Source organism: Sinocyclocheilus rhinocerous, unplaced genomic scaffold (genome assembly GCF_001515625.1).
Source record: "Sinocyclocheilus rhinocerous isolate Xijiao unplaced genomic scaffold, SAMN03320098_v1.1 scaffold6346, whole genome shotgun sequence".
Lineage (NCBI taxonomy): Eukaryota > Metazoa > Chordata > Actinopteri > Cypriniformes > Cyprinidae > Sinocyclocheilus > Sinocyclocheilus rhinocerous.
Window position 1 is genome coordinate 32,994 of NW_015644383.1, and position 20,322 is coordinate 53,315.

The window sequence follows — 20,322 nt, forward strand, 5'->3', positions numbered from 1 at the left end:
TTCCAGAAGAAATGGGATCATCTTTTACAGGTGAGAATGTATTGGTTTGTGTTTTCATATGTATTAAGCAAATATTACAGGTTTAAACTGTTGTAGCTTTTTAAAAACTAATTTAAAAATAATAGGATGCGGAGTTATACATTTTTTTTATTTTATTTAAATTATTTTAAGTTATTTTTTCTTTTTTTGTACAATTACCAAATAAACCCAAATCCAATTCTCGGTCATGTAACTGATGTTTTCATAAAAAAGTACTGAAAAGTTCTACTACTACTACTACTAATAATAATAATAATTACTAATAATTATTATTATTATTATAATTCAATCAATCAATCAATCATAACACATTTATATGTGCATTACTTCCATCTTGTGGATGAATTATGTAGTGCAGCTATTAATGGTTCTGAATCTAAATATACAATTATTCTGAATAATTAGACTATTTAACTTTTATCTTAAATCCAATAGCTATTAAAGTTTTTAAGTGTCATTATTTATCCAGACCACTTTAATGTCTCCAATAAGACAAAAATGCCCTGAGATATGAATGCAACCCAACAGAGGCTCTTTCTGAGTCAGTGAGCGCTCCTCTGAGGAGAACAGCATCCTTTGTGTCGAGTAAGTAAACCGTTTTAATCAATGTTTCTGATTTTTTTTATTAATCTGTGGTTCTCTGGTCTCCAAACAAATATGTGGCCAGGTCATGTTATTTGCTCTTTCTTTTTCGTGCTGATGAAAACAAAAGTTGGTTTGCAGACTATTTTTAAAACCTGATAAAATGAAAGCTCATTTAAAATCAGATCATGAAAAAAAAAAAACACTTTTGAATTCTGTATGAGTGAGCGTTTCTGATGGGCAAATATTAAGTATGCTAATTTCCAAAAAAGTAAAGTGATGATAATACTTTATATGGCATTTATTGTATATACAGTACCATGGTACACACAGTAAATGTTTTCCAGAGCTGGCTAGTAATGTAATCAGATTCCAAAAATCAAGTACTCATAATTAGAGTATATTACATTTTTAAAATGCTCATAATCAGATTACAGTCACTTTTTATGGATTACATTATTACATATTGTTCACACAATGGCAGTAAATCCTTCATAATTTATTGATTCTCCCCAATTCATCTTTTTTTTCTCTCTCTCTCTTTTAAAATTTCCTCTCTAAAAATCCTACTTTGTGTCATACACTTAGTTTTGTCTATATTCACAATATAGAATGGTCATGTAAATGTCATGTAAATAAATTTTCAAACCATGCTTCTGAATTTGGGTGAAAAAAGTGCCTCTCAAGCAATTAGACCATGTATGACACAAATAATAATGCAAGTTATTAAATACTGGTGATGTGTAGCTGTGAAACACTGTAGCAGTCGTCATCATATCCAGAAGCACCTTAACTGTTGAATTGGGAAGTCTGACCTGAAAGAGTTTGGCTGTGGACAAAACAAATAAAATATTTCTGTTTTTAGTGTTCAAGTGTTCAAATAATTTATTTTACATTTTTATGATTTATCAAGTGTTCAAATGATTTATTTTACATGTTTATGATTTAAATAATGATTAGCTTTTTAATCAACTCACAAACCCACTGCAGTTCTTACATTAAGCCCAGTTTAGGAAACCCTGAATTAATGCCATTTTTAATGCATTTTATGATGATGATATCAACATTTTTAAATATATTTTCTTTCTATTTGCTTTTTTATATCAATATAGTACATTTAATGGTAAGTTTAAAACAAGTTAGATAAAAAAGTTATCTAAAAAGTAGTCAGAATACATTACCTAAAATTAATTACGCTACTAACTACAGTTTTCATCATGTAATCTGTAATCAGTAATGGACTACAAGTAATAATTGACGACGGAACATTGTATTATTCGAAAATAATGCACACCCCGAAGGTCGTGGGTTTGAGTCTCAGGTCCGGCAGGAATTGTCGGTGGGGGGAGTGAGTAACTAGCGCTCTCTACACCTTCAATACCACGACTGAGGTGAGACACCTAGGTGAGACCCTTGAGCAAGCCACAAAACCCCCAACTGCTCCCCCGGCGCCGCAGCATTGGCTGCCCACTGCTCCGGGTGTGTGTTCACTACTGTATGTGTGCACTTAGATGGGTTAAATGCAGAGCACAAATTCCGAGTATGGGTCACCATACTTGGCCACACGTCACGTCACTTTCACTTTACTAACGCAGAGATAAACCTTAACAGAGAGACAGTATGAGGGGTAGAAGGACTAACACTTTAAATGTGAATAATTAATATTTGTGTTGTGTTGCCTCCTTTATGATTCAAAGGAAACGAGGATTCAGTCTGTTTGTAAAAAGTTCAAGACTGCATATTATGATGATGTCACCAACGGCAGTGTCCTGAAAGGTCAGTGAATTTTCTAATTGATCACATGATTTATTACCAAATATAAATTCTCATTCTCATGACCTGCAGCAAGAAGATATTTTGGCTTTTGTATCCAAACATATTGTGTGCTGATGCAGAAGAGATGCTGAAGGAAATCACACCGGGATACTATGATGATGTCATCACTGATGGACTGAAACCAGATCGTGAGACAGGTGTCCCTCTCTTACTCTACAACAGCATATAATACACTTTTAAATTAAAATAAGACCGATATTTCAATTTGTTCTGAATGTAATGAATGTGTGTCTGTGATGAATGTGTGAATTTGTAGAAGACACACCTGAGAGCTATGATGATGTCATGACGAGCAGCCAGAACGCTGATATCAAAAAAGGTGTTTTACTTTATCAATTAAAATAATAATAATAATAATATTCCTTTAAAATCAAGATTGTTACTGATGATAATATTTTAAATTACTGCCTTAATGGGCATTTTGGCTTATATTTAAATTGACTCATATTTTTATGTGCAGTGGACACAGAGAATTATGATGATGTCGTCATTAATAGACGGATCTCTCAAGGGGTAACAGGTGAGATGCACAGAACTACATTTTTTATCGCCCTTTTCATGTTTACATGAGTATCAGACATTTGCTCTGTGTAATCAAGTCACTGAAGGGAAAAGGGATCCTTCAAATGAGAAGTGTTTTATAAACAGATATGAGATGTTTTTATGTCATTCTTGATCAGAGGGAGTTCAGGAGGAGTATGACGATGTGATGAGTGTCAGTGAAGATGTGAGAAACCTGTTGGGTAAGTTATTGTAACCCTTTTGTTCTCATTATATTAACATCTTTATTTATATTTTAATATTCTTTAAAATTTTCCTTTTTTTAATATTCATCCACTTACAACATTTGACATGATTTGTTTTTAATAACAGATTATGATGATGTGGAAAAGGAGTCCAACAAAGAAGATGGCCTAATGATTACATCCACTGCCTCGGTTCAAAACATTTGAACTCTTAAAAGCTTTGAGTGATACTGTTATTGATATGTCAAATCTCAGGTTTTTGTGTTTCTCCCTTTTTTGTATTAAAACTTCTATGCCTTTGTGAGATTTTGTTGTATTGTTTTTTTGGCCTTGTTAATAGCAATGAATTTTTGTGTGTATTTCAATAAGACATTACACAGCCCCTGAATCCAAATGTCTGATCTTACCTTTTAATGCACAACTGTGGTGACAATTGAAGACATCCTAAACATAAGCCCAGATGACCATCTGTGATTTAGCAGCCCTCAGCATCGTCGCAGCAAGTAGGCCTACTGGAGTTTTGTCAATGGATAATGCTAAAAAAAATAAATTAATCTTTGCATTTATTTTGTATGCATTAAGTAACCTTTACAATAGAATTTTTTTTATCACATACAACAATTTTATGTTTAAAAGACATTTCTTCTTTATAAACCATATGAATCACTTTATAATAACTTTAACAATACATTAATGATGCTTAACAACAGAACATTAGAACCGCAGTGCAGCTCATATCCATAAATATAAAACAAACATAGTTACCTGTTGTATGACGTCACAGCAATGTCATCTACACACAAGTGCTGCAGATATTATTAAACCATGGTAATGTCCTGCTACTTCATTTAAGGCTGCACACAACATTGTAAGAGCTTCTTCATTCCTGACAAGCGAAAGTAGCCCAGGTTTCGTTCCGGTTGATTGTAGGTAAGTTTCCACCTCATCGAGCGCTCATTTTGTCATTTCGATCATGTTAATATCACGTTACAGTTTTGCTCAGTGAGCTCCATTGAGAACAATGTAGTCTAAGGACCGACTCAAAAGATTAATTCGGGAATTCTTCTGATTTATACAACAAACTGAAAACAAGACTTAAAAATCTGGCGAAGCTCCTACTGTATAGGCTTCAAGTTTGTCATCTTTTTTACTGCCAGCTACAGGAGCAGATCGGTATTGCAGTATTAAACATACAAGTACAGCTGCAAACTTGGTCTAGTATTTCTGTATGATGAACTGTGTATGGTCATAACTAAGTAGGCTATACTTTATTGTCTTCATTTTTTTAAAGAGAATATACTACTAATATACTGCTACTATATGTATTAATATATGTATATATACTGTGTACTTGACAAGCGTTGCTAAAATATACTTCTGAATAAATAATTAAAACAAATCTTTAAAACGGTACATTTCATTTACTGTATGTTTCCATCCAACTAATATTTGTGAACATGAACTCAAAGCGAGAAGCATGAAGCAGTTTGTAATCAGTGTTAGTATTTGTATATCTGCAGGTGCTGAGCTTTGATGCTGTAAATAAACTGGAATGTTTACTGTCCCTGAAATCAGTTTGACTTTGTCACCCCTCTATCTTGCATGTTTTTCTCCAGTTTCTACGAAGTGTCTCGATGAGGTGGAGGAGGAGTCCTGTTTAACAGTGCTGCTGACGTAATTTTAATAAATATGGTGAGAATCATAAATATGTCTTCTGATTTGTCAATGAAACTTTTTGATGATTTCCTCTCTTCTGTTTAATAAGGTAAAAGTGTCTTTGATTGGCTTTGTTGACGGGTGGCTGTGCAGCTTTCTGTCTCTGTCTCTGTCTCTCCTGAACCTTTCAGTTCTGAGTTCATCAAACAAAGTGTATGATCAGTAAAGATGGAGAGCTATCTAACTCTCATTTTTTTGACTTCTCTGATCAAACTCGCCACTGCTGGTACGTATACACTCAGGATTGTTATGTGTTAGTTAATGTTGTAGTGATTGACTCTGTGTTATGAATTGGTCATAATATAATTTACAGTTCAATTTTTGTATGTGTAATATTTGCATTAATATAAAAGTGAATTTTATTCTCTCACTGTCATTTTGTCCTTTCCTCTCTTTCACTGACTGAATGTCTGTTTATGTCCATCGTCTCCCACATACATTTTATAGTTTATACATCTTTCTCTATCTTGTCTACAGGTAATTTGAGGCTGGTGGGTGGTAATAATTCGTGTGCTGGTAGGGTGGAGGTTTATTACAGTGGAGAATGGGGAACCGTGTGTGATGATTATTGGGATCTGACAAACACTGCAGTGGTGTGTAGAGAGCTGGGCTGTGGTGATACTTCAAACACAATGCGTGTTGCTTACTTTGAACCAGGATCAGGACAAATCTGGATGGATAATGTGAGATGTAGTGGATCAGAGTCCTCAATATTCAACTGCTCAAAAACAGAAATGGGTGACCAAGACTGTAAGCATAGTGAAGATGTTGGAGTTATCTGCTCAGGTAAGCTGATTTTCTGGCTAGCTTTCATTATCAAATAAATGTACCAATATTTGCTATATTAAAAACATGCATTTGCAACCATTAATAGGGGAGACCAAGGAGTGATGAATTTAACCATTTAAAGAGATGAAATTGCTTAATATTACATCAATTATATAGGAACACTGTATGATCCGAGTTGAAATTAGAAGTTGTATGTCTCTCTATAAAGGATCTACAGAACATTTTTCATATATTTACTCTAATGTTTTACAAACCTTCATGCAAATGTTAAAATCAGACCTTAGAAATTTAATTCACAAAATAAATTAATGTACAAAACATATTTAAACTGATGTTCTATTAGTTTTACTGTTTTGTTACTAAATTTGGTATCACATCAGGAATGACTTATAGGCTTGGGCTTGGTCCACCTGGGCCGCATTAATGCAAGGCCTTACAAAGAGTACTTTATTATAATAAAACATTACATGAATATGTATGATAGGGCTATTTAATGACATTTATGCAGAATCATCCACAACAGCATTGCGATGTTAATTATTCGACTAATTATAGCCTATTGTATCTAGATACTCATAGCGCTACCTTTATTATCTGCATCTGCATCTTCTCCTAGCCCTACGTTAAAATATGCCGTGAGCTTTGGAATTTTTTTTTCAACAAATTTGACTTTCACCTTTATTTTATTATTTTTCTCTTTCATATTTGACTGACACTTGTCGCGCGGGACTTGCAACGTCCATTCAAAGCAGACCGATAAATAGAGATGCACCGATTGCAATTTTCTTGGCCGATTCCAATTTCCGATTTTTTTGTTAGTGTGATCTGCCGATACCGATTTTTGCCGATTCTGATTTTCTTTCTAAGAACTATAATTGACAGCATATACAAACAAAAATCTATTTTTCTTCAACGCAAAGTTTTATTTTCATAAAAAACAAGTAAAAAGTCAGTGATAAAATAAGAACACAAAAAAATGTAAGTGACCAGGTGTAAACAGGCCCATGTTACAAAACATGCGTTCTCTTTCTCAACTATTTAACGTTCCAAAACTGACTGTGTTTAACTGGATACTCGCCAAGACAGAATGCGCGGCTGACATTATTGCCTGTGCTGCTGTTAGTATCATCGGAAAGAAGTGAGACTGATCGGCCGATCATGAGGAAAATCGGCCGATTCCGATCCCTGGCCGATCGATCGGTTCATCTCTACCGATAAAGTGTAATTTTAAGGGAACAGTCCCTGTAGCGTTTGGACCAATCAGACACACAACTATTTGTTATATTTTAACAAATAATCCCTAACACGCCCTCACCCAAAGCAACAAGGCAATTATGACGGTCTGTGGACCCTTCCCCCGAAATGCAAATAACATTTACAATGCAAAACAAAAAAATTAACATCAAGATCGATTGCATGGTCACTGTCAGAAAAATACAGCAATATATCTTTCAGTGAAAATTTTAAATCACATTTTATAAAAGAAGATAAATAACAACTTGAAGTAAAGTTTCTTCCTCAACTTTGCAGAATACACATAAGTTAGAGAGATCAAAAGATCGAAAAAAAGATTCGTTGGGTAAACATTATGCAAAATCTTAAAATGTACCTCTCTGATTTTATAAGAAATGCAGAATTATTCAGGGAGTAACCATGCCTTCTTCCAATGAATACTGTCAAAAAAATTGGTCCAGAAAAATTTACATCTAGGGGATGTATATACTGAATAATGTAACATTTGCTTTATATATCTACGGTTACATTTTTTATCAAGAAGACAAACTCCATCCAATAAAAGTTTGGGCATAATTGTTTTCCTCTCATTAAAGCAAAGGTATGTTTTAAATAAATGCACATAACTTGGAGACAAACATTTGATGACAGAATTGAAAGATCTAGCTGGCAGAGGAAGACTACAAAGTCATAAATTCTTCATACTCCAGTATAGTACCATCATCTTTAAATAAATCCAAAACGAAGACAATGCCTCTGTCATACCCACATACAAGAGACTTTCCACGGATTAAAATACTTTAATTATTCCAAAGAATTTCTTTGTGGGGAGAAAAGTTGTGCACATAACACAATTTCCAAGCAAGTAAAGCTTGTTGGTGAAAATTAGAGAGAGAAACCGGCAATTTAGAAGGGGTAAAATTGCATTTTAAAAGAAAATCTAGACCACCTAATCTACGAAATATAGTATTGGGGATATAGTACCAAATAGAAATATTACTACAGAGACATTTTTTTAACCAACTCATTCTAAATGAACTCCACCCTGAGAACGCCTGATGTTAAACAAAACAGATTTCCTAATTTTATGGGACTTATTCTTCCAAATAAAAATCAGTAACATTTTATTTGTATCATCAGCAATTTTGTCACTAACAAATAAAGATAAAGCCGGGTAAACACAATGGGACAACCCCTTTGCTTTAGATATAAGAACTCTGCCATAGATGGATAGATCTCGTTGAAGCCAAGAATGAAAGATTATTCTAGTTTTCTTTATTTTAGGAGAAAAATTGAGATGTTGACAACTCAATCTATCTTTAGTAAGGAAAATCCCCAGGTACTTGACACAGTCTTTAACAGGTATATGATGTATTGATGATTGTTGGGTATCACAGAGACAAAATAGTTCACACTTTGATAAATTTAAATATAATCCTGAGGCTTCAGAGAAAGATTGAATAATATAAATACTTAAAGGAATTTGACTTTGATCTTTAAGAAATAAGGTAGTATCATCAGCAAGTTGAGATATTTTAAATTCTTTACCAAATACAGAAATACCTTTCAAAGTGGGATTTTGTGAAATATTAAGTGATAATTCAACAGCCAAAAGAAAAAGAAACAGCGAAATGGGGCAACCTTGACGCACTCCTCTGTCACAATTAAAACGTTTAGTAGTTTGCAAGCTAACCAAAACTAAAGAGTTAATATCATTATAAAGCATTCTCACCAAGTTAATAAATTTATTTCCGAAACCAAAAACACTAAGAGATTTAAACAAAAAATGGTGCTCTGATTAATCAAAGGCTTTATAAAAATCCAAAAACATCATAATTGAATCTGAATCAATATTCTCTGAATAGTCAATGAGATCAAGTACAAGTCTTATATTGGAACTAATGTGTCTATTCTTCATAAACCCATTTTGTGTTTCGCCAATTATACTATTAAAGGGGTCATATGATGCGATTTCAAGTTTTCCTTTCTCTTTGGAGTGTTACAAGCTGATTGTGCATAGATAAGATCCCTGAAGTTGCAAAGACTAAAGTCTCAAAACCAAAGAGATATTCTTTATCAAAGTTAAGACTCTGCCACGCCCCCCTAAAACGGCTCATTCTAACACGCCCCCACATATCTACCCCACTATGAGATTTTAAATGAGTTGCAAATATTAAAGCAAGTAATTTATAATCAACATTTAACAATGATATTGGTCTCCAGTTTTTTTTTTTTATTAAAAGTGGATCTTTATCTGATTTGGGGATCAAAGAAATTAGTCCCTGCTTCATCTCTCCTTTGTGAATACATTCTTTAAACAAACAATATAAAGGCTGCTTTAAGAGGTCCCAAAAATGAAAATAAAATTCAACAGACAGGCCATCAGTACCTTGAGATTTTCCCCTTTTCATATAGATTTCAGTGCCTCTTCCATTTCAGTAATAGAAAGGTCAGAGTCACATAGTAATTTAAAATCCTCATTAATACCTGAAACTTTATCACAAACACTCAAAACAAAAGAATCACTTTTTTGTTGTTGAGAAAACTGAGAAGTATACAATTCTTTGTAAAAGTTGTATACAAAAGTTGAGATCATTCCAAATCTGTGCATAAATCACCATTAATCTTTAGGGCAGAGAGAGATTTTTTTTTTTACGATTTCTTTTCTCTAGTCTAGAGCAATAAAGTAATTAGTGTTTCTTTCACCCTTCTCGATCCATTTTGACATATGAAAGCCCCTTTAACAATCTCTGTGTACATATTTTCAATTTTCATTTGACAGACACTATATTCTACCTTATCTTCTTTACTGGGATTATTCTTCTGCATTAACACACCTAACCTATAAATAAATTCAAATTATTTATACTTTTTTTCTCTTTTAATTTGTTTACATCTGTTAACAGCAACGTCTCTAACTTTAAATTTGAAGAACTCCCAACTTGTAGAAAGTATTCTCCCCGAAACATGGACTTTCCCGAACACCCCCATCATTTGGACTGAAATGGACTGTGCCAAAGTTCGCTGTAGGTTTCCAGGTAGCGGAGCTGGAAAGTGAGCGGTAGAACAGCGAGAGTGGATGGGCGATGCTATGAAGGTAGAATGACGTCAAAAAGATTTGCATACGCAGGGTAATGTATATATTTATCTAAAAGCAAAATCACTCGGTTATATTATAACAGCGCGCAGGCGCTCTGAGTGGTCTACTACATCAGCACCACCGCACGTGCAGAAGCAGCCGCGTGCACGTGAACAATGCATGCACATCGGCGCACTTTCTATATCAGGGGTGCCCAAACTCGGTCCTGGAGGGCCGGTGTCCTGCAGAGTTTAGCTCCAACTTGCCTCAACACACCTGCCTTTAAGTTTCTAGTATGCCTAGTAAGAGCTTGATTAGCTGGTTCAGGTGTGTTTAATTGGGGTTGGAGCTAAACTCTTCAGGACACCGGCCCTCCAGGACCGAGTTTGGACACCCCTGTTCTATATGCTTTGTGTTTGAGTTAATTTATATAGTAATTTAGGCCGTTTGAAGTCAAGCTGCAGTGCAGTGTTACAGTGTAATAGTTTCCATTAGTTATTAATTTGTTTACTAGTTGATACATGTCAATTGTTGTGATATTTTTTACACTCATATTTGTATTTGTTTATTTTGTTACAGAACCACACAATATTTATGCACGATCAATAAATAAGATTTGGAGTAGTTACTGGACTGAGACATTGTTGTCCTGACCCGCAACTCGTAGCTGTCAGCCTATCCGAACCAGTCAGAACAAGAGAAAATTACGTTACACAACTAGAGAAAGGGTCACCTTCGATTTTACTAAACAGTTTTAGCCAGATGAGTTACATAATCATTAAAAAGAGCATCTTTCAAAAGACTATTGTTACATTTCCAGGAACCTCTTGTACTCCTTGGCTTTCTATATTGTTTAAGGTCCAAATAAATGAAAATATGATCAGTAAATGGGGCAAACTGAAGATTAACAGAAATTATGTAGCGGAACACTGGATGCACCAAAGGATCAACCTCGAATAAGGACAAACACCAGTAATGCCTTTTCTTGGGTGTTTACTGCAAGCATGAAATGGGACAGTGTTACAACAATCATCTGTTCTGGTTTCACAATCTCTCTTCAGAATGTTTCACACAGACTCATGTTACAGGTTGTTTTCTTTACAGTAACTGTAATTGAATAATTGTTCCACTCAATATAATGCTTTACACCAAAGGCACATTTTTATATAGAATTAATCTGATTTATGAACACTGAAAATTAATAAAACAAAATGAACACAATAACTCATACCTGCAAGCATGAAATGGGACAAGTGTTACAACAACAATCATCTGTTCTGGTTTCACAATCTGCAAATACATAATTTAGTTAGTACATTGCCCCATTTTTCTAATATGCAGGCGACTTACAATACCAAAGTAACAACTCAGTTTCCGTTTCTTCTCTTTAACACATATAACATGCTTTGAGTCATGAACTACATTACCCAAGATGCACCGCCGATTACTGGCGCGCATTTCACTTTGTGCAGCAAGGAATTAACAACTCGCGTCATCAAAATGTAATGAAATGAAACTCAGACTAACATTAACAAGCATCATCATACTCATGAGAATGAACACAGGACATAAACTGATATTTCAGATGTTGTACAGTTCATGAAAGTACGACACAATCGCAGGTTTAAAGCGATACAGTTTATCCAAGTATTAAACATGTACAACCTCTAATTTTACACATAACAGGGTCAACAACGGTATTACCAAAATATTTTGTTCTGATTTCATTGTAACTTCTATTTAATATGCTCTAGGAACATGTTTGAGTTGTCCATTAACAGAGACACATACCTCTCTTCAGAATGTTTCACACAGACTGAAGAAGAGCGCAGCAGCCAGTGTTGCCAACTAATTTTCAGGGGAAGTTGCTAAAGGAAGGTTGATTTGTTGATTTCCATTCTGCAATAATTTTATATATACTCCCAACCCCTCCCCCATAATGAAACGATGGATCATCCCTTACCCAGTCTTTCTGCATTTGCTTTTTCTTAACCAAAGTAACAAAGTTTGATTAATTATAACACTTTTACACCATTACAATTACATCTTTCAAAATAGCATGAGAAATAAGAAAAAGATCGATTCTAGCTTTGAGGGATCCAGATTTGTTGGACCAAGTAAAGCCACTACAACCACTGTTAAAGAAACACCAAGCATCTACAACAAAAAGATTTTCAGATAACCATAAAATAATGTAATGTTATCATATGCATTAGAGGTAGTTCTTGCAGGAAATCTATCTTGTACGTCATCTGGAGTTTCATTAAAATCTCCAGCTGTAATCAAATAAGCATTAATAAAGCGACTGTATACTAATAAGCTTTGCTCCCAATTCTTTGAACATAGATACATTGGCTCACTCACAAACGAGCTACAGGTGATGGGAGGACTGATACCAAGGCTCCGACGCAGTTTTCAAAGCACTATTGTATCACACACTGTGCCGATGCTTGAATCGATTCATCGATTGATGACGTTTGAATCTTCGAACGTCATGCAGTATCGGAAGGTCGGGACAGCTGGTTTGAAAAAATCGGCGCTTCGCATGATTCGTGTGTTTGTACCCACATTTGCCCCCACCCTCTAACCTCTTCCTCCCCTGCTGGTCCCGTTCAACTGCCAAGCTCCTTTGTCGCCACTGGTTGTATTCAGCCACCAAGATCTCAGCTAGCTCCATACAGTTCCCACAATTCAGGCTTCCAGGCCGGCTGCACCTCCGCCCTCCATCCCTTTGGCTCCACTGGGCTCTGCCTTCCCACAGGCTCAGCTGTTGTCCTCACTCACTCCAGGCTCCACCACAGGTCTTCTGTGGGCTCTCACCACCATCACCTCCGTGGGCTTTTTCATCCAGTGGTATCAGCCCTCCTTCCCACCCCTCTATCATCACCGGTTCCTTAGGTGTAGATTTCATTTACAGCTCTAGGAGGTGCCTACTGGGAAGGGGGATACACTGTCACAGTTATGTTCTGTTTCATAGACTTTTAGTTTGTATCACTTTGTTTTCCTGTGTTTTTATTCCTATTTCATGTGTTCTCACTTCTTATTTGCTTCCAGAGTTACTGATTAAGTTGCACACTTGTTTCGAGTTCTCATCTGCCTGTGTTTTTAAGCCCTCAGTTTAGTTCTGATCTTTGTTCCATGTTGTCTTTGCTTTTACGAAGCTGTTTTGTTCCTCGCCTGCCCCTAGATTTCCTTCTTTTTTAGGTTACTAAAGCTGCAAATATATCCTCTCCTTGTCTTGCCTGACCCACTGTGTCACCTGCATTTTAGGAGTCAGGCTGGTTGGAGGTTCTCGATGCTCTGGAAGATTAGAGGTGCCTCATGGGAACACATGGCACACAGTGTGTGACGTTGCCTTTGACCAGCATGATGCAGAGGTTGTGTGTAGAGAGCTGGACTGTGGGGCTCCTGTACAGGTGCTGGGAGCAGCTGCTTTTGGCAAAGGAGACGCTCAGATGATGACACAAGAGATTCAGTGCAGAGGAAATGAGTCTCAGTTTGCTCTCTGTCCAATGTCACCTTCTCACAATTGTTCTCATGATGACAATGTGAGTGTTGTATGTGCTGGTAGGTGAATACATACTGTATGAACTATAAGTAATGACATAAAATCATTGAGTAATACTGTAAATTATTTTCCTCTTTTTCTATTTTCTTGTGCCATTTTACCTTCAGAAACAGTGAGATTAGTAGGTGGTCACAGTCACTGTGCTGGTAGACTGGAGGTTTATTATAGAGGTCAGTGGGGAACAGTGTATGACGTTCACTGGGATATGACTGATGCTGCAGTGGTGTGTAGAGAGCTGGGCTGTGGAGAGGCTTTAGGTGCACTAAAGAGTGTTCATTTCGGAGAAGGATCAGGAGAAATCTGGATGTCAAGTTTACAGTGTACTGGATCAGAGTCTGCACTGATTAACTGCAGAGGGGGGATCCTTGGAGGGGCGATATATGCCAATCATACTGATGATGCTGAAGTTGTCTGCTCAGGTAAGCTCACCTAGATTTACTTCATAATTACCGTACTAATCTTTCCTCCCACATAATTCCAGGATAAATACAAATTCTCTCCACATTCAAATTTAAGGTGTTTGATTAGTGGCCTGTGTGGGGCGATGTATTTGTGACATCTTAAATAATGCGACAGAATATACAAAAAGCATCTCTCTCTCTCGGTGCATGCTGGGAGTGTTGGGGTGCGTCTGAGGGTGCTTACGGGGAGAGGACGAGTAATTTGTTTGTTTTTTCAGCCTATATGTCTACGTATATCTACCTATTTTTACGTTTTCTAATCATTTGAATGATTATTTTCTTTCAAAAATAACATTTGATTTTTTTTTGTGAGTGTTTTGGAACTTTTAAGGCGGCATTGGGATGGCGTCTACCCCCGCGGGGGTGGCGTCACCTGTGTCGCTCCGCCAGGGAGTCACTGTTGAAGATGTGCTGCTAGCAATCGGAGAAAAAGTTGGATATGAAAACATTACTTCGGCATCCAGGATGAATAAAGCAGTAGTGGTGTTTGTCGAGAAAGAAGATATAGTTAACCGGTTGGTAAGCGACGGAATTGTGGTAAGTGGCGATTTTCTTATAATTTCACCGCTTGTTACTCCAACGACTAGAGTTACGATATCGAATGTGCCTCCTTTTATTCGGAATGATGAAATTGAGAAGGCTTTAACGCGATATGGTAAATTGGCTAGTGAGATTAAGATGATTCCATTGGGGTGTAAAAATGCAGCTCTGAAACATGTTATGTCTTTTCGGCGACAGGTGTTTATGTTCTTAAATGAATCAGAGTTGGATATTTCGTTCAGAGTGTTGCATGAAGGGAAAGCGTATGTTATTTACGCGAACATTGGAAGCATGAAGTGTTTTGAGTGCGGGGACATCGGGCACAAAAGGCACGCATGTCCACATAAGGCCCAGGTTAGTGAAGTGGAAGTTAGGCCTAGTACTTCTGCTGCTGGTGAGAGTAGTAAGTCAACTTCTGAGCATGTGCAGCCTCAAGCTCCATCACAGAGAAATACGGATAGTGATGGATTGATTGAAAGTCAGACTGAGGATGTTAATGAAATGGTTGATTCTGGTAGAAATCATGATGATTCTGAAGTGGATGGTAATAGTGTAAAGAATGATGATGCAGAATGATGATGTACTGATGTCGATTTGGGAATGAGAGATGATGATACGTTCTCTGAGATATCTGACATTGGATCACAGTGTGGAAGTGTGGAAGATGTATATACATTGCAAGATATAAATGACTTTCTAGATGTAACCTTCGGTAGAAATATTGAAGTTAAAGATTTTTTTCCAGATGTAGATAAATTCATTCATACAGTGAAATTGTTGCAGAGAAATGTTAGCTATGAGGCCTTAAGTAAACAGAAAAGGTTCAGGCTGAAGAAGATGTTAACAAAACTAAGAAAGGACAAAGCAACTGTCTCACAAAACAAATCAAATGTTTAAGTCACATGGGGTAAAGATCTTGTTCTGCCTTTCTTCTCATAAAGCAGTAGTGGTGTTTGTCGAGAAAGAAGATATAGTTAACCGGTTGGTAAGCGACGGAATTGTGGTAAGTGGCGATTTTCTTATAATTTCACCGCTTGTTACTCCAACGACTAGAGTTACGATATCTAATGTGCCTCCTTTTATTTGGAATGATGAAATTGAGAAGGCTTTACCGCGATATGGTAAATTGGCTAGTGAGATTAAGATGATTCCATTGGGGTGTAAAAATGCAGCTCTGAAACATGTTATGTCTTTTCGGCGACAGGTGTTTATGTTCTTAAATGAATCCGAGTTGGATATTTCGTTCAGAGTGTTGCATGAAGGGAAAGCGTATGTTATTTACGCGAACATTGGAAGCATGAAATGTTTTGAGTGCGGGGACATCGGGCACAAAAGGCACGCATGTCCACATAAGGCCCAGGTTAGTGAAGTGGAAGTTAGGCCTAGTACTTCTGCTACTGGTGAGAGTAGTAAGTCAACTTCTGAGCATGTGCAGCCTCAAGCTCCATCACAGAGAAATACGGATAGTGATGGATTGATTGAAAGTCAGACTGAGGATGTTAATGAAATGGTTGATTCTGGTAGAAATCATGATGATTCTGAAGTGGATGGTAATAGTGTAAAGAATGATGATGCAGCTACGGTTAGTGTTGAAAGGGATTCTAATGACAATTCTGAAATGTCTAATTCTGGTGAAATGTGTACTGAGGTCGATTTGGAAATGAGAGATGATGATGATACGTTCTCTGAGATATCTGACATTGGATCACAGTGTGGAAGTGTGGAAGATGTATATACATTGCAAGATATAAATGACTTTCTAGATGTAACCTTCGGTAGAAATATTGAAGTTAAAGATTTTTTTCCAGATGTAGATAAATTCATTCATACAGTGAAATTGTTGCAGAGAAATGTTAGCTATGAGGCCTTAAGTAAACAGAAAAGGTTCAGGCTGAAGAAGATGTTAACAAAACTAAGAAAGGACAAAGCAACTGTCTCACAAAACAAATCAAATGTTTAAGTCACATGGGGTAAAGATCTTGTTCTGCCTTTCTTTTCTTTTTCTGTCCTCTCTATATTTTTTCCTTTTTATGGAGCTGTTGAGGATGGCCTCTTTAAATATAAATGGGGGTAGATATGGAAATAAATTGGCAATGGTATCAGAGTTATTTAGTATTAAAAAGATAAATGTAGCTTTTTTACAAGAAACACACACTAATTTAGACAATGAATCTGAATGGAATAGATGGTGGGAGGGAAAAAGTGTTTTAAGTCATGGGACAAATACAAGTGCTGGCATAGCCATTCTGTTTTCTAAAGAAATGAATGTAAATATTTTGGTTGTAGAAGAAATCGTAAAAGGAAGAATATTGCTGTTAAAGGTGGAATATGAGGGATCTGTGTTTGTATTGATAAATGTTTATGCACCAAATAATGGACCTGAGCGTGTGAAGTACTTTTTAAAGTTAAGGAAAAAAGGTTCAGGCTGAAGAAGATGTTAACAAAACTAAGAAAGGACAAAGCAACTGTCTCACAAAACAAATCAAATGTTTAAGTCACATGGGGTAAAGATCTTGTTCTGCCTTTCTTCTCTTTTTCTGTCCTCTCTATATTTTTTCCTTTTTATGGAGCTGTTGAGGGTGGCCTCTTTAAATATAAATGGGGGTAGAGATGGAAATAAATTGGCAATGGTATCAGAGTTATTTAGTATTAAAAAGATAAATGTAGCATTTTTACAAGAAACACACACTAATTTAGACAATGAATCTGAATGGAATAGATGGTGGGAGGGAAAAAGTGTTTTAAGTCATGGGACAAATACAAGTGCTGGCATAGCCATTTTGTTTTCTAAAAAAATGAATGTAAATATTTTGGTTGTAGAAGAAATCGTAAAAGGAAGAATATTGCTGTTAAAGGTGGAATATGAGGGATCTGTGTTTGTATTGATAAATGTTTATGCACCAAATAATGGACCTGAGCGTGTGAAGTACTTTTTAAAGTTAAGGAACGCTATTCAGAAAATTGATGATGATGTTTGCATTATTATTGGAGGGGATTGGAATTGCACTGTTGATTTTATTATTGATAGAAATGGAGAAGAACCCCATCATGGATCCAGTTGTGTATTGTCAAATATTTTAAAAGAGTTTGAATTAATAGATATTTGGAGAAGAAGAAATATAGGAATTAAACAATATACCTGGCTTAAAGTCATTAATAGTGGGGTTAGTGGAGCTAGATTAGATAGATTTTATATACGTAAAGAATGGAATAATAAAATTACAGATGTTTCTATTTTACCTGTAGGGTTTTCCGATCATCATTTGCTATTGTTTTGTTTGAATATGAAAAGAACGTCAAAGCCAAATTATTTTTGGCATTTTAATATCAAACTATTGCAGGATGCTTTATTTTGTGAACATTTTAAATTATTTTGGAATGACTGGAAGTTAAGAAAAGATTCTTTTGAAAATCTGTGTATGTGGTGGGAGGTTGGTAAAGCAAATATAAGAATCTTTTGTCAAAATTATAGTTCACATTCTACTTCTGTGGTGAAAATAGCTATACAAAAACTTCAAAGAGATATACAAGCTTTGGAGAATATGCTTGTGAATAATAACAATGATGGAAATGTACAAAAGGAGCGTCTGGAAAAAAAGAAGGAACATGGCTCATTATTACAAGAACAAGTGAAGGGAGCGTTAATAAGAGCAAGGATTTGTTCCATTAAAGACATGGATGCTCCTTCTTCATATTTCTTTAATCTTGAAAGGAAAAGTGTCCAGCAAAAGCAAATGTATCATCTTCGCCGGCCTGATGGAGTCATAACATCTGACCCAGTGGAAATAAGGAAACTGGCAGTTAATTTTTATACAGACTTGTATGGTGCTGAGTATTGTGATCCTGAATGTGCTTCTGATTTGCTGAGTGATCTACCGAAGCTGACAAATGAACAGAAAAATTCTTTAGAAAAACGGATTACGTTTCAGGAGATTACTGAAGCAATGAGACAGTTATCAAATGGCCGTTCTCCAGGAATTGATGGACTACCAGCAGAGTTTTATCAGTCATTCTGGAATGTACTAGGAAATGACTTATATGAAGTATTATTAGAGAGCATAAAGAACAAGTTACTTCCTATAAGTTGTCGAAGGGCAGTCCTTTCTTTGCTCCCTAAAAAGGGGGATTTATGCCTTCTAAAGAACTGGAGACCTGTTTCTTTACTGTGCATGGACTATAAAATACTTTCAAAATGTTTAGCAAATAGGCTGAAACATACTTTGGAATTATTGGTTCATAGAGATCAAACATATTGTATCCCTAATAGGTCAAATAGGTCAATTCTTTTTTTGTTAAGAGATGTAATTGATTTTAATCAATTTAATAATGTTGACCTGGGTGTCCTGGGTGTGCACCAAGAGAAAGCTTTCGATAGGGTCAATCATACATATCTTTTTGAGGTTTTAAGGAATTTTGGGTTTGGAAAAGATTTTATATCATACATTCAACTGCTATATTCGGAAGTTTTTGTGATTGTGAAAGCTGGTGGAGGGTTGAGTGCACCAGTACCTGTATTAAAAGGAATTAGGCAAGGCTGTCCACTTTCGGGACAATTATATAGCCTTGTTATTGAGCCATTGTTGTGCAGACTAAGAAGGAATCTCAGTGGAATTTATTTTCCTGATGTAAATGATATGTACAGAATATCGATATCAGCTTATGCTGATGATGTTACTGCTTTTATTTCTGATCAAAATGATGTTAATATTTTAATAGAAGCTATTGGACAATATGAGAAAGCATCATCAGCAAGGGTAAACTGGGAAAAAAGTGAGGGACTTATTATTGGTCAGTGGAAAAGTGGGCAAGGACCTCCAAAATTACCAGGTGGATTGTTGTGGGCAAGAAATGCTAGGTGTTTTTTTAGGAAATAAACAATTTCAGAATAAAAATTGGGAGGGAATGCTGGAAAAGGTGTCTGCCAGATTGCTCAAATGGAAATCGCTGTTACCGCTAATGTCATACAGAGGAAGAGTTCTGGTTGTAAATAACTTGGCTGCCTCAACTTTGTGGCATAAACTTATTGTAATGGAGCCACCTGAAGAATTGATTTGTAAAATACAGAAGACATTTGTGGATTTTTTTTGGAGTGGAGAACACTGGATTCGTGCAGCAGCACTCTACCTTCCCGTTTATGAGGGAGGTCAAGGTCTGGTGGATGTGCGGAGTAAGATCTGCGCTTTCAGAATACAAGCAGCACAGAGATTCCTGTATCATAAAAACTTTGCTTGGGCTCAGACTGCAAAAATGATTCTACAAAAAGCAGGTGGTCTTAAACTAGATAGACATCTGTTTTTAATGGAACTGGAAAAAATGAACCTGTCCGAGGTTACATCTTTTTATCGGTCAATGTTGCACTCTTGGAGAACTGTTTTTAAAGTGGAAAGAGATGTTGACGAACCCGGGAGATGGATGCAGGAGGAACCGTTGTTTTTTAACCCAGTGGTCCAGACAAGACTTTTGTCATCTGTAAGTGTGTGTGCATGTTTACAAAGACATGGCATTGTGAAGCTGGGACAACTTTTGAAAAAAGACCAATGGGAATCAGTGGAAACTCTGAAAGAAGTAACAGGCTTAAAGTCCTCGCGCTTGACTGAAAAGCTGGTGGAAGAAATTGTAAATGCATTACCAAGTGGCTATAGGAAAAATATTGGACAAGGATTTCTATCAGACATGAGAAGTGAACTGGACTTTCCAAAAATAAGAGTTGCTGCTGTCGTCCGCGAAAAGCAA

General features: G+C 36.1%; 1 long non-coding RNA gene and 1 pseudogene across 1 annotated transcript; one reads left to right on the top strand and one right to left on the bottom strand.

Annotated features, from left to right (window-relative positions):
* Positions 1-5,087: 5,087 nt before the first annotated feature.
* LOC107758321 (scavenger receptor cysteine-rich type 1 protein M130-like) overlaps positions 5,088-20,322 on the top strand; it is a 30,599-nt pseudogene continuing 15,364 nt past the window's right edge.
* On the bottom strand, positions 10,944-11,837 carry LOC107758322 (uncharacterized). The gene is made up of 3 exons (XR_001642012.1): positions 11,812-11,837; positions 11,252-11,310; positions 10,944-11,127 (listed from the first exon to the last, which is right to left on the bottom strand). It is a non-coding gene; the product is annotated as an uncharacterized LOC107758322 (long non-coding RNA).